The sequence below is a fragment of the Sylvia atricapilla genome, chromosome 2 (genome assembly GCF_009819655.1).
Source record: "Sylvia atricapilla isolate bSylAtr1 chromosome 2, bSylAtr1.pri, whole genome shotgun sequence".
Taxonomy (NCBI): domain Eukaryota; kingdom Metazoa; phylum Chordata; class Aves; order Passeriformes; family Sylviidae; genus Sylvia; species Sylvia atricapilla.
In genome coordinates, this window is record NC_089141.1 from 12,182,734 (window position 1) to 12,195,621 (window position 12,888).

The window sequence follows — 12,888 nt, forward strand, 5'->3', positions numbered from 1 at the left end:
TAACTCAGTGCTCAAGCTTCTAAATGTATTTTATGCTCTGTACCCAGAATAAAAACTGGCTGTTGGACCTGGAATTAACAACAAATCATCTCTGATCTCACCAGTGAGATGTGTCCAGGAGAGTCTCAAAGCTGGAATGCTGTGATGCCCAGGAATTGTGACTATTCTGTTTTCTCAAACAGCAACAGCTGAGCACGAGCTGGGAAAGTCGCCCCTGGTGGCTTGTGAAGAGGGGTTGATGCCACTGTGTACCCCAGGGAGGATTTATGATGGCACCACGGCTCTGTCAGGCTCTGATTTGATGGAGAATGTCTTGGTAAGTGCTGCTGGGGATGCCTCAAGGCAGAGGGGGTTCCTGACTGTGGGAGATTCCAAAAGGGATAAATACAAAGGAAGAAGTTTTCTGTCAAAATGACGTTTTTCATGTGGATCAACAAATTTCCCATTTAGTCTATGAAACTTGTGACTTGGGTCAAAAGATTAGAAGACACTGGAAAACACTGAACAACAAAATATTGGAAGAATCTTGTCAACACCTGAAAGGTGAAGTTAGGACAAATACAACTCCATATAAACCTTTTTATATGCAATCTGTTGTTAAAGGAGAGATCGTTTCCCACAAATACCTCTTCCATATTTCATGGGTTTTTATAAGGAGAATTCACCTCCAAATATGCTTAGAAATAGCTGTTTTGATTTAAAAATTATCGCCCCAAAGGATGCTTAATTGTTTTCCAGCATTCGTATTAACAAGTTAGGGTCAGAGAAGTGCTCAAAAACCTCAAGCAAAACTATAGCTAATAAAGAATGTAATTGGAAAGATAAGGACATTTTTGGTGTGAGGAATTAGCAAATTAATTAAAAGCTTACTAGCCATGGAATGCCCATACCACAAAAGACTTCAAAAAAGAGAATTTTGATTCTGATAGTAGATTATAATTATGATAGTAGATTATATACCCCCTTAAAATCAAAGGAACTTTAACATTTTCTTGGCTGAAATCACCTTCAGAAGTCTGTCCCATCTATACAGTGCCTTTGGCAAGATAGGAGTTAAAATCTAATGCCAAAACCTTATAGAGGCAACAGTATTCTGGAATAAAATTTCTGGTTTCAGAAATATCAGTAGTAAAATGATGAATAACTTGACGAAAGCAGTGTAAAACAAATACATATTTATATATTTAGAAGACCAAATGTCCACTTCTGGTACTGAACTTTCATCTCCAACAGATTTCTCTGTGAAGGGAGAACAAAATGGGGAGAGGAACAGGGGGAGAGAGAAGGTGAGAGAATTTAAATTCTCAGCTCGGGATGAAGTGGTTTGCCTTCATATGTGCTCCTAAATTCCTAATGGCAAAAGATTTTCTCACATTCCAGTTACTGTTAAATGTTAATGCTTATTTTGTTTTGTTTTGGTATTTTGTGATATGTGTGAATTTTAACCTCTCCAGAGATTTAGAACAGAATGAATGGGGGAGAAATTGAAATGCCTCTCTTACATTTTTCACTTTCCCCACTTCACACTCCTTTAGCAACAGTGCCTTTTTAGATAGTGTCAGATGTTATTAAAAAAAAAAAAAAAAAAAAAAAAAAAAAAAAAAAAAAAAAAAAAAAAGATTATTCCATTAAATCCACTTAATGTAAAAAAGTATCAATTATAGATTTCCATCAGAACCTTTAGTTATGCAAGTCCTCTCTTCCTGACCTCAGGTATTTGTAACGCCACAAAATTATACTTGGACTAATATATCTGAAATACAGGCTTCAGAAACTCCTTAAAAGTTCAAGTTGCCCAGTGCTATCTTTTGCTTTTCCTCATTGTCTAATGGAGTAAATTTTACTTTAGATGTCCAAATATATATATATATATATATATATATATCGAGAGAGAGATATATCCTTTAGTGTTATTCTTACTTCTTGTGTCAAGTGCAGTTGTACTTTTAAGTGGCTTGAAAAGGATGTAGTGCAGCACATTTCTAATGCTTGTAGAAAGTGGCTGCAAGCTTTGCCAGTCTGGACTCTGAATTTACAGTGCACAGCTGCTGAATGTTGCAGCCTCTCAGCATTATGTGCCTTCTGAACAGTTTTTCCCCGCACAGTGCCCAGTCACTGCTCCTGTCTGGACAGTTTAGCCCTGCAAAAAATAACATCTCCAATATTGGCTCTCACGTAGGTGCCAGTGAAGCCTCAAAACCACCAGATAAACATTTGGTTCTTCCTTACCTTGTCACACACAAATGACTGGTTTTGTATTCTTCTTTTGTTTCTTATAATTAGATCCAAATTCAAAATCTGCACTAGAAGTGGAAATATTCCAAGACATTGTTGGATGAACTAACTTTTCAATAGATGCAAGTTACCACCATGCCTCATAACTTTAAAAAAATCTGATTTTGTCAGAGTCTAGATCCTGTCCATTAATCCTCTTTTAGTAAGTGCCGCCAATTTGTAGCTAGAATAAGACTATACACAGAAGAATATTTTATAACCATCAGAGGCAGAGTAATAATTAAGTATTTTTGAGCAGCTATCAGAGGCAGAAAAGTCAACTTATCTTTCCAGGTTAAATCACTGCTAACACTCAGAAAATACATGAAATGTGAATTAAGGGGGAGTGACAACTTTTCATGGACAAAAAGAGAGAAGAAACCATTTGAGTGCCCAGTCGTCAATAAATCACCATAGTCCAGAACCTGCTATGTTTTATTCTTCTTGCATATTAACAGAGGTGGCTGGAACAAACTCCTTGCAGGATAGTTTTACCTATGCTGCTGATTTATTTAATCAAAATGCTCTACGAAGGAGTTTCCTTCTCATTGTTTTTGCATTCATGGAAGTAAGGTGAGTAATTTTCTTAATTTAATGGTCTGCTGTCAAAATTTCAGTTCTCCTTAAAATAATTAACAAAAAAGACACACACTCACATGAAATATTAGCTCTGTTCTTAAGTATTTCAAGGGCAAAAATAATGTAAATAAAATGGCTGTAAAAATACGAAGAAGAGATAATATCATAAAATCAAACCGTTGGTCAGACTAGGAATATATTTTCTCAGTACTCTTGATCCATTTTAAGAAGCACATTATAAAGTTTTCTGCATTCTTCTTAAACTAATACTATTTTGGAGACCAATTCTAATATTTTATCTACTGTAATTTACTCTCCCACTAATTCATAAAATTTATGAAGTTTTTTCCATTTGATTCAGTCTAGAAATAGGAACGTGTTCTTTGAAGGCACTAGAAAGCAGATTTTCTTTGTGCAATACTTTCCCATTCAAGTTGAAAAGATTTAAAAGTGTTTCTTTTTCTGCCAATGATGTTTTTCTAGATAAAGTAAACACAGCTTGCATGAACTAGAGAGGAAATAGAACAGATAATGACACTTTGTGCTTTGAATTAGATCCAACTGTTTCAGTAGGATGAAATTATCATTACCTTAAATGACTCAACTCAATTGTGTCTGGAATTTTAGAGCAGTGATTTTAAAGTTTTAAATTTTATAAGGTCTAGAATTATAGCTAAAATTCAATTGTCTATAGCCTTTCAATGATAAAAGACTCCCTCTTCATTCTCTATTAGCTAATATAAATTGTCTGGAATAAACATGAAGCCAGCTATCAGTTTTAACCACACTTTGAGTTTTACAGCAGCACTTATAAAAATAGCTTTTTTTCTGATAGTTTGGCTACATACTTCAATGAAAATTTATCTCTTTTTTATAGTAATATAATGTTTCTCTTCCTGGGCTAATGTTGCCTATTTTACTACCTGGAACAGATGTGTGGAAAAGCTTAAAAGGACAGAAATATCTTCCTAGTGCAGTTCCAGTGTTCATTTTATAAATGCAGGGAAGAAAATTCCTTGTCCCACTTCAGCAGCTCACTCACACGGTGCGGCCAGATCACTGCAAAGACCTCCTCTCGAAATTCATTTCAGAATCCTTCAATCCTTTAACCTCATGGAATATTCATAGTCTCTCTATATATGGGTTTCTCTGTTTGCTTTACATCCTGTTTTATTACATCACCTCGCTCACACAGAAACAAACAAACTCTTGGAATTGCACAAATTGAATTTTAATCAAGGCGAGTAAGGATAACTTTTAAAGGCACTTGAATCAGATTCAGAAATCAAAACAGTCTATTTGTAGCCATGTGATATAAATGTAAAGTTATGTTCCTGAGCTTATTTTAGGATATCACTATTATAAACAAAATAAATTAAGATACTTGCAAGAAAAGACAGAGATGGAAAGGCTGGGTCATTTTTAGGTGTGATTAAAAAAATACAGATAGAATTACTTTTTATTCATGTTTCCATTCTTGCTAATAAGTTATCTCCAATTCTTTCTGAAGCCCATGTAAGTGACTCTTGGCTGTACATGTCCCTCTAGTGGCATCATGTATGTAACAGAGAGCCTTAAAATCTTAGTCCTGTTTCTCATTCCTAATCTGTGCAACAGCTAAAATCTACCAATTAAACAAACATAACAGTACTGAGCTTTAAACTCATTCGATAGCCCCAGAAACAGTTCAGATTGTGTTCGTGTTATTCACACTCTGCATCTGTAAGATTAATTTGTTCACCTGAAAAAATTAGCTTTGTTGCTATCACTTAGTATTTGGAGCAAGGTGTGTCAAATCACCATTAGTTCTGAAATATTAAGAAGGTAAGGACTCTGTGTTCTCACCCATTTTTTGGCTTCTGCCTATAAAATAATTTAAAATTGTTTTGTGTTTTATATTTTGAACACTGCTTGTTTAAAGCAGTCAGAAGTAACAGATATTTTTAAGGCACTGTCAGTGGCAATATTTTATTTTATCTTTCTCATCTCCATGAGAACAACATTTGCCCTAAGACTTCTTAAGGCAAAACCCATTAACTTCTGCCTACTGCTAACTTTCAATATAGCATTAAGTAAACATTTCAGAATTACCAGCAATACACCTGGAAAATATGTTTTAAAAATTCAGGCTTAGATATTAACAGCACCTGTACCAAGATATTTAAAATTCCTGCTTGAGTTATTATGAGTGACTGATTATCCCATGATCAGCAGTTCAAACAGATTTGCTCTCTCTCAAAGACTCTTTTTCTCTTAGAAGCAGCTAAATTTCTAAACTCAAATGTCTGGTTTATACTTATTTAATTTCTGCTTATTGCCTTTTATGTCCAGTGATTATGGACGTCTTTCAACTTCTGGAATTAAATAAACATCACAGATCAAAAGATGAGGTTACTCTTACTGTGTAATGCTAAATAATAACGTAAGATTTTAGCTACTTCTTCAGTTGCTAGGTTCCCAGATGGTCCACCTAGCCTTTATTATTGTAGTTTTCTCCTGTTAAATCCACAGTTGATGACTACAATAAGCATATTTAGTCATTTTTATCTACAGAAATATCTTATTCTTCACAGAAATAATGTTGGCATCCAGGTAGACTCTTTAAAAGACTTATTTTAGAGGCCAATGTAATTTGTTTATTCTTACCTGATCTAGTAATTATTAACAAATCTGACAAAGTGTTTAAACTGATTCAAATTAATAGATTTCAGGAACCAAAGTGGAAGATTTTTCTGGTTCATATGAGGTTTGGGGAGTGGTTTTAATTATCTTTTAAAGCTCAAAAGCATTGTCCTACTGGAAGACTGTCAGTTCTCACTAAATTCAGTGGACAGGACGGTCACAACTGATACTTTGTTGAGAATTATGGATTGGAGATAAAATGTACAGAAGAAAATGCTGACAAACACCTGTTCCTCAAAGCCTGGGAAGAACACTGTTTACCCTGTGTCCCTCTGAGCCCTGACAGGATATTTTCCATAAATAGCCCATCCATGCACATTGGTGATTTTTATACACCTTCCACAGCAGCACAGTAAATTATACTGTGGATAAGCCCTGGTGAATAGAAGCAATCATGCATCTAGGAAGGAGGTGTTAAAATCCTGTTCCACATTATTAGAAAACACTGCAAGGATTAGGAAGAGGCAGCCAGATGAAGTTGTGGCAGGGAAGGATCTTAACAAAGTCAGGCAGGAGTTCTTAAGTTCTTAGGAAAAAATGATTCACAGCAAAGATGAAGTCACAGACACCTCTGTAAAGATATTCATTGGAAACAGGGAAGTTTCAAAGTTTGGAGTGAGCCCTCCAAGGGGTTGGCTACACAAAATTGTCATACATACCTTGGATTATTGTTGTTGTTGTTGTTGTTGTTGTTGTTGTTGTTGTTGTTATCGTCTTTGCAAAAAGATAACTAAGCCCTTTCACATAAATTTTCAACGGAAGATGCACTTTCTTGATTCACTTCCTCTTGGATCTGTGACTAAAAGAATACGGTTTAGTAATTCGAGGGGTTTGGTCCTCTATAATAATATGTAATAAATCTCACTTCATTTGTACCAGCTTTAACAGCTTTAATTGGTTCTTTTTGTTATTTCTGTCCCAGTTTAGCTCTGACTGTCACACACACCTGAACAGACCTAACCAATAGTATATTATGATGGCAAGTGGCATCTCTTTTCTATTCAGAGCAATCCTCCTGTTCCAAAGACCCCTTACAGACCTGTCCTTTTAATTTGGTGGAAATCGAAGGAACCAAACCTGCAATCTGACACCATACCACAGCTGATAAGTGGGAGTCAAATTAGAAAATGTTTAGCAATTTCTTTCTCATTTACCAAAGTTTCATTTAAAATCGATATCGCTTTAGCATTGAAAAACTCTGGAAGGTCTTTTGTTCCTTACTTCCCATCAGTAATGGGCCCCATTTTTCCTTAATGCTCTGTGTGATCAGTCAAGCAAGAAATATATTCCAAAACTTTATTCTCATAGTAAAAAAAAAAGAGTACTGAGAGGAAAGGTTATTGCAAGATGAATGGGAAAAGAGACACTCACATTCCAGGAAAGGGATTAGACCTTTTATAAACTTTATGACCTTTGGTCACTCCCTGTTTTATCCATTCCTGGCAATTCCAGCCCATATGATCTGTTCAGCTACCTGTGATTAACATTGACTTCAGTGACAATGTCATAGCAAAGGGTCAGGACAGAATCGAGTTTATCTTCCTGAAACTCACACAACAAGTGATGCTGGTAATATTTTATTGTCTCACTTGATTTTAGAGCCCTGAACACTCAAATCCTGTGCACTGAATGAGGCAGAGATCAGGCACTAAACCATATAAACTTATACTAGCAAAATAATAAATTTACAATGCTTGTTTACAAGACTAATGCTCAAATCTTTATTTTTAACCATTTAGTCCTTGTCGCTTGGACTGAAATTATTGTATTAAAGTAAAAATGGATTTTCCAAGGTTTTATAAAATAACCTTGCAAGAACATAGCAACAGTCTTTAACAATTCCCTTAATTCTTTATGATGAACAGCACTTGGAACCTTATCCTTTTACCTATCTGTTGATAACAGTGTTCCAACCCAGCATCTAACAATGGAAATACCTCATTTTTGAAAACCACAAGAATCTAAAAAGCTGGGAAATTCACATACAAAAATTATGGAAGCAGCTAAACTTTGAGGGTGTTCCTTCAGCAGTATGTATCTGCATCCAATTCGTTATCAACTTCTTAATCTCTAAAATCAAAAAATCTTTACTCACACATAAATAAGGGTTTAATGGTCTTTCTGAAGGAATAAACCCATGTCTCCCTGCAGTTATGTGCAAAATTCTCTTGGACATCCACATTCATTCCTCAAATATCAGTAAGTGAGGTGTCATTGATGGTGGAAGGCAACGTGATTTCCAAGCAAATTTTTAGAGCTTCTGACGCTAATGAATATTGTGTTTAAAAGTGGATATTTTGTGGATATTTTAAGTTAATAAACTCAATGACATATTGTCATTTTGAAAAGTTTGTGTCTCCATCCCACAACATCTTTTCCACATTTTAAGGGCAAAGTAAAGGCTGCCTGAGAGATCCGAAATTACTGAAGTTACAGTGACTGGCTACTTCCTATATGCCAGTGTGTGTGCCAAGGACAGATGTTATCACATCTGGGATAGTCTGTTTGATGCTGACACTTTTCCCAAATTAGTTACAATATTTGGGGTAGAATTTAGAACCAAATGCTTGCAGCAGATTAGTTAGGTGGTGTGATGAAGGACCTTTGCATATAACTGAAACAATTTGATTTATCATTTCCAGGGATTGTTCAGATCACATCACCTGTGTTGACACAATCTGCCCCCTATGCCTCACACATAATGTAGCTATTACATCCTTTACCAGTTTGGTAGAATTGGTTCTTGTGGAGGGGGTCAGATCAGCTTGGGCAGAAATGAATGTATCACATCACACCAGCTGGTAAAATAATGCAAATATGTACAGGAGTCAGTGTTCCACCACAACATTAATCTCTGGTAACGACAAACACATCCTCTCAGGTGCCTGAAGCAATTCCTGCATTAAGCTGCAGTTGGATAAGGGCAAAAGGATCCATCTTTATAAGTCTGGTTGTTTGCCTTTATTGTTATTTGTACTGAGCCAGCGTCAACCTTTTCTCATTTTCATCTACAAGGCAGAAATACCAAAAGGGAAAAACAATCAGGGAGATTTGAATCTTTAAGTAGATACAGTAGTAGTTCAAGTAGAACAGTATATAGCCACAGGGTTTGATTTCAGAAGCAATATCTACTAAATGTGAAAATGGTTCCATTTTTCTAATGCATTATAAATCTCAAGTAGGGAATTTAGATACAGACAGCTCCAATTTGTCCATAGCTGACGCCATACAAAAGCAAAACTCCAGTTTTATCAAAACCTACAAGAGGAATTAATATTTCTGAACTAGCTTTTGGTTTTTAAGGTTTTTGTTTGTAAGTTTTAAGTTTTTGCTTCCTCATAAAAGGGTCAAAATTTAAGAGTCTTGAAGTTGTAAATATGGGGAGGGGGTGTTAAGTTTTAGCAATAATATTTCAATGGAAACCTGAAACGTGTGTCATTAAAACTGGGCTCATAATCTTTTTAATGTCACCCAAAATGTTAACAGCATTACCATTTCACTTCCAGTCAGGTTGCATTCACTATTACTTCTAATGGCTAAACAAAAATCCTACTACAATCATTAATTGGTACTCCATGTTCTCAGAAAAGAACCAAAGAGGATTTATGGGCTGTTAACCTTAAATTTGCAGGAGATAAAGAGTTTGGCCTTGTTCTGTGCCCTGACCTCACCACTCTCACACCAAGGGGACCTTTTGGATAGAATGAGTAGAATCTGGTCCACCCTCTAGTAACTACAAGGTTTTTGTCATTTTTTTGTTTCAAAGCATTTTGTTTATTTTATAATTTTGAGACCTAACTCAACTTGCAATTCACTCAGCTGGAATTATTTAATTTAGTGAGATGGATGAAACTGTTCTATAAAAGTTTACCTGCTTTGGACTTCACAGTTTGATTAGTCTGTAATTCTGGTCTCTCTTGCATTTTAATTCAGATGCTACACATGCACATCTACATCTCTGAAAATACCTCTGCCAGCACCATGAGGAAAAGTTTGGCTCCTTCACTCTTGATGAGGCCAAAATATTTACTTTTTGTGGTCTAGATGTTCAAATCCTCTCCTTCAGGATCCGTGATTTAATTAATTCTTCTGTTTTTATCTGGAATCCCTTTGCTCTGCCACAGCAAGATTACACTCACTAAATTTAAATATTGAAAATATTCACTGCCAACAATTTGTTACTCTTGAAAGATTTCCAGGACAATTTTATTACTATTAAACCTCCTGCAAAACATAAACTTCTTAGACTGTATCTACTGCTTTGCCTATTAATCCAAGTAATTAGATTTATTTGAAGAAACTGCAAGTGAAAAGCATGGAAACTAACTTTGCTGTAACACTGCTCTAGAATTTGGATATATTGTTTATTTTATAAATTAATATGGAAAGGTAAATGGAAATATTGGAAATGAAGAAATGTCATATGAGTATTTCTGTACTATCAACATGAAAACTTTGAAAAATGTCTAACGTTCTTTGTACATCATATAATCTTCTAATCTTGGCATAGTGAAGAAATAATTTGAGGCAGTTCTAAGCCTATGCATGTAACGAGATGGGGATGAAACCACACCACACTTTTTATCAGTAATTTCCCTAGAACGTGGTTTAGTATAATTGGTTCACTGCTGCTGAATTAAATTGCACAGAGCAGAGTGTCAGAATTAGTGTGCTCACTAATAGGTCAGAAGAGGTCCAAACCATACCCAAGCCAGCTGAAAAGAAAAACGTAATGTAGGAACAGAACTTAAATAATTAACAGGCAACACTTGGCCAGTGACTTTCCTACATGCGTAGGAATCATTGCCTATAACAAGTGTTCTGCAGCACTGTAAATTTGTAACTAAAGTGTTGATGTTGGTTCTATAATTCAAATAGTATTTCAATGTCAGAAGTCAATTAACTATTTAGCCTACTTTTAGTTTTCTTGTCTTTCTAGAAGAATTGTTGGAATAGGCAACTGTTCCCTATGGAATAATGCACTATTCCATCCCTTTTAATCTTTTTCTGTATCCAGGATAGGAGAGGAGATAAGCCACAGAACTTATTAAACTTCTACTTTGCTTCCCTTGATGTGTGATAGAAAACTGTCAAAATCTGCAAATACTTTGAAGCACTTCATGTGAATTGCTGCACATACCACAAACATATTTGGGGACTGTGGTAGGAAGAAGAAATATTGATAATCATCTGGTGTCAGCCTGTCAATAAACACACTAAAAAATAAAGATGTTGATAAAGTAAAAGGCCTGCTCATTCAAACAAATAAACAAACAAACAAAAAGTGTTCAATTCTACAGACACAAGAATAAAATGTGTAACAAAATGGAATTCACTTTCAATGTTGTGGGAAAGTGTAATTTATAACTCTGAATAAGAGAGATACTATTGGGAGGTTCATTTCTGGTTACACTGCCAAATCAGCAGTGTGTTCTATTCACTAAAAAAGCTCTTGCCTCACACTCCAAAAGATCAATAATACATTGTGTTTTCCTTAGTATACAGGTTGTACTTAAAGTCAGCAAGTGTGAGTACTACTCTTTAAAAAACCCTAATGCAGGTGTCTTGGTCCAAACATCATAGCATTTTTAACATCAGCAAATCCTGAGGAGTGCTGCATGGAAGAGGTGTTTTAAGTTTATTGTAAATCTGTTCTTGGTCAGTGTCCTAATTAAAATGTTCGCTTTGATCACATTAAAACACAGACAGTAAGTAGTGATGGTTCAAAGGACTAATACACAATATAACATTATACGATGAGAAATGTAAATTAAAAATTAATGGCTTTTGGGCATTTTTTTAGAGAAAGTCAGAGTTTTATTATAATTCATAGCACTAAGATAAATCATGTATAATTAATTACACAATGAAAAAAGGACAACTTATTATGTGTAATTTATGTCCTATATTTCCTGTTTGTATTTGTTTATTATAACGGAAAGATTATCCCTTTGTTTAAGAAAATAATAAAAAATAGAACAGATGTTTTTCTGTCCACAGGGCAGATCACATTCTGGCTTGTTTTAAGTACGGTAATATATAGAATTCCTTGCTTCTACAAAAACACACTCTCTAGAAATCTGAGGATGAAAGTATTCAAACTGTGGCTCCTCTCCTTTATCTTACCTGATGCAATTATCCTGTTTAATAACTCAAATTTTATTATACAAAGTCGCATAAGTTTCAGGGGGGCAAATGTAAAAATAGGACTCTAGGGGTTTTATATTTCATATTTTTGCCATCCTTTATTGCATTTAGTACATTTGCATACATACACAATGGTTAAGATTTTATTCGGAATTCGGAATAATACACAAAGTTATAAAAAATTGATCTGTGTGTAGATGACTGAGCACAGCTCTTACAAAGTTGTTTCCCTGGAAATTCTGTTAAAATTCAAATTAAAAGGTGGTGTAGGGACACTGTGGAGGGAATGCCACCCATCCTTTTTAGCTCTTTGGTTCCCCAACAGTTTTCTGTGATTTGTGGAGTTCAAGGCTGGCAGGAGGCAAAGCTGTGAGAGGAAACACACTCATTTTGTCTATGCTCATGTCACATCTCTCCCTGCCTCCTTTTTGTAATCAGCTGTAGCCTGACACGACTTGTAAAAGGAATGGAAATGGGAAGCCAAGACCTTCCGAGCCCTTTGAAGAAGGAATTGCCTGCCTGATGTGCACACAGGCGTACAGGAGGATGCACAAGTGCTCACGAGTTGTAGATGTAAGCTGTAAAATATAAATGCACAGCTATAAGCATACAAATACACATGCTGCTGGGGTTATCTGCCCAAAGCCTGGTCTAAGACCCCAAATCTGTATCATGCAACAGCAGAAATGAGGGAAGGGATCTCAGTTCACTTCTGCTGTGCTAATTAATTGGCCTTTCCCATCAACGTGTGAAAAGTTTTTGACTGCTTCAAATGACTCATCTTCACCTGGGGTCCTTTATACAGGATGTCCTGCATAAATATTTTATGGCAGTCTGGCTGGGAAGCATTTTAATACTCAACCAGGAACTGCAAAAGAATTAAAGCCTCAATTCTCACCCCTTACCCAAAAAGCAAACCTTGGTTGGTAGTGCTACTCTCCCTTTGGCTGTGTTAATTGTAAACCAGAACAGTATTAAGACTCATAGAATCAGAATAATTTGTGTTGGAAGGGATCTCTAAAGGTCACCTAAACACCCAAACATCCAAATTCAAAAAATTTAACTTTCTCCTTTTACCTGCCCTTGAACCTAAGGCAAAATACTAATCACTCCTTTACTACTTTGAAATATCTTCTCAAGCTTTTCTTGTTGACCTTCTTTTCTTTTTGAATAAAAGTTTTCCTTATAGGACATTGTTAATACAGC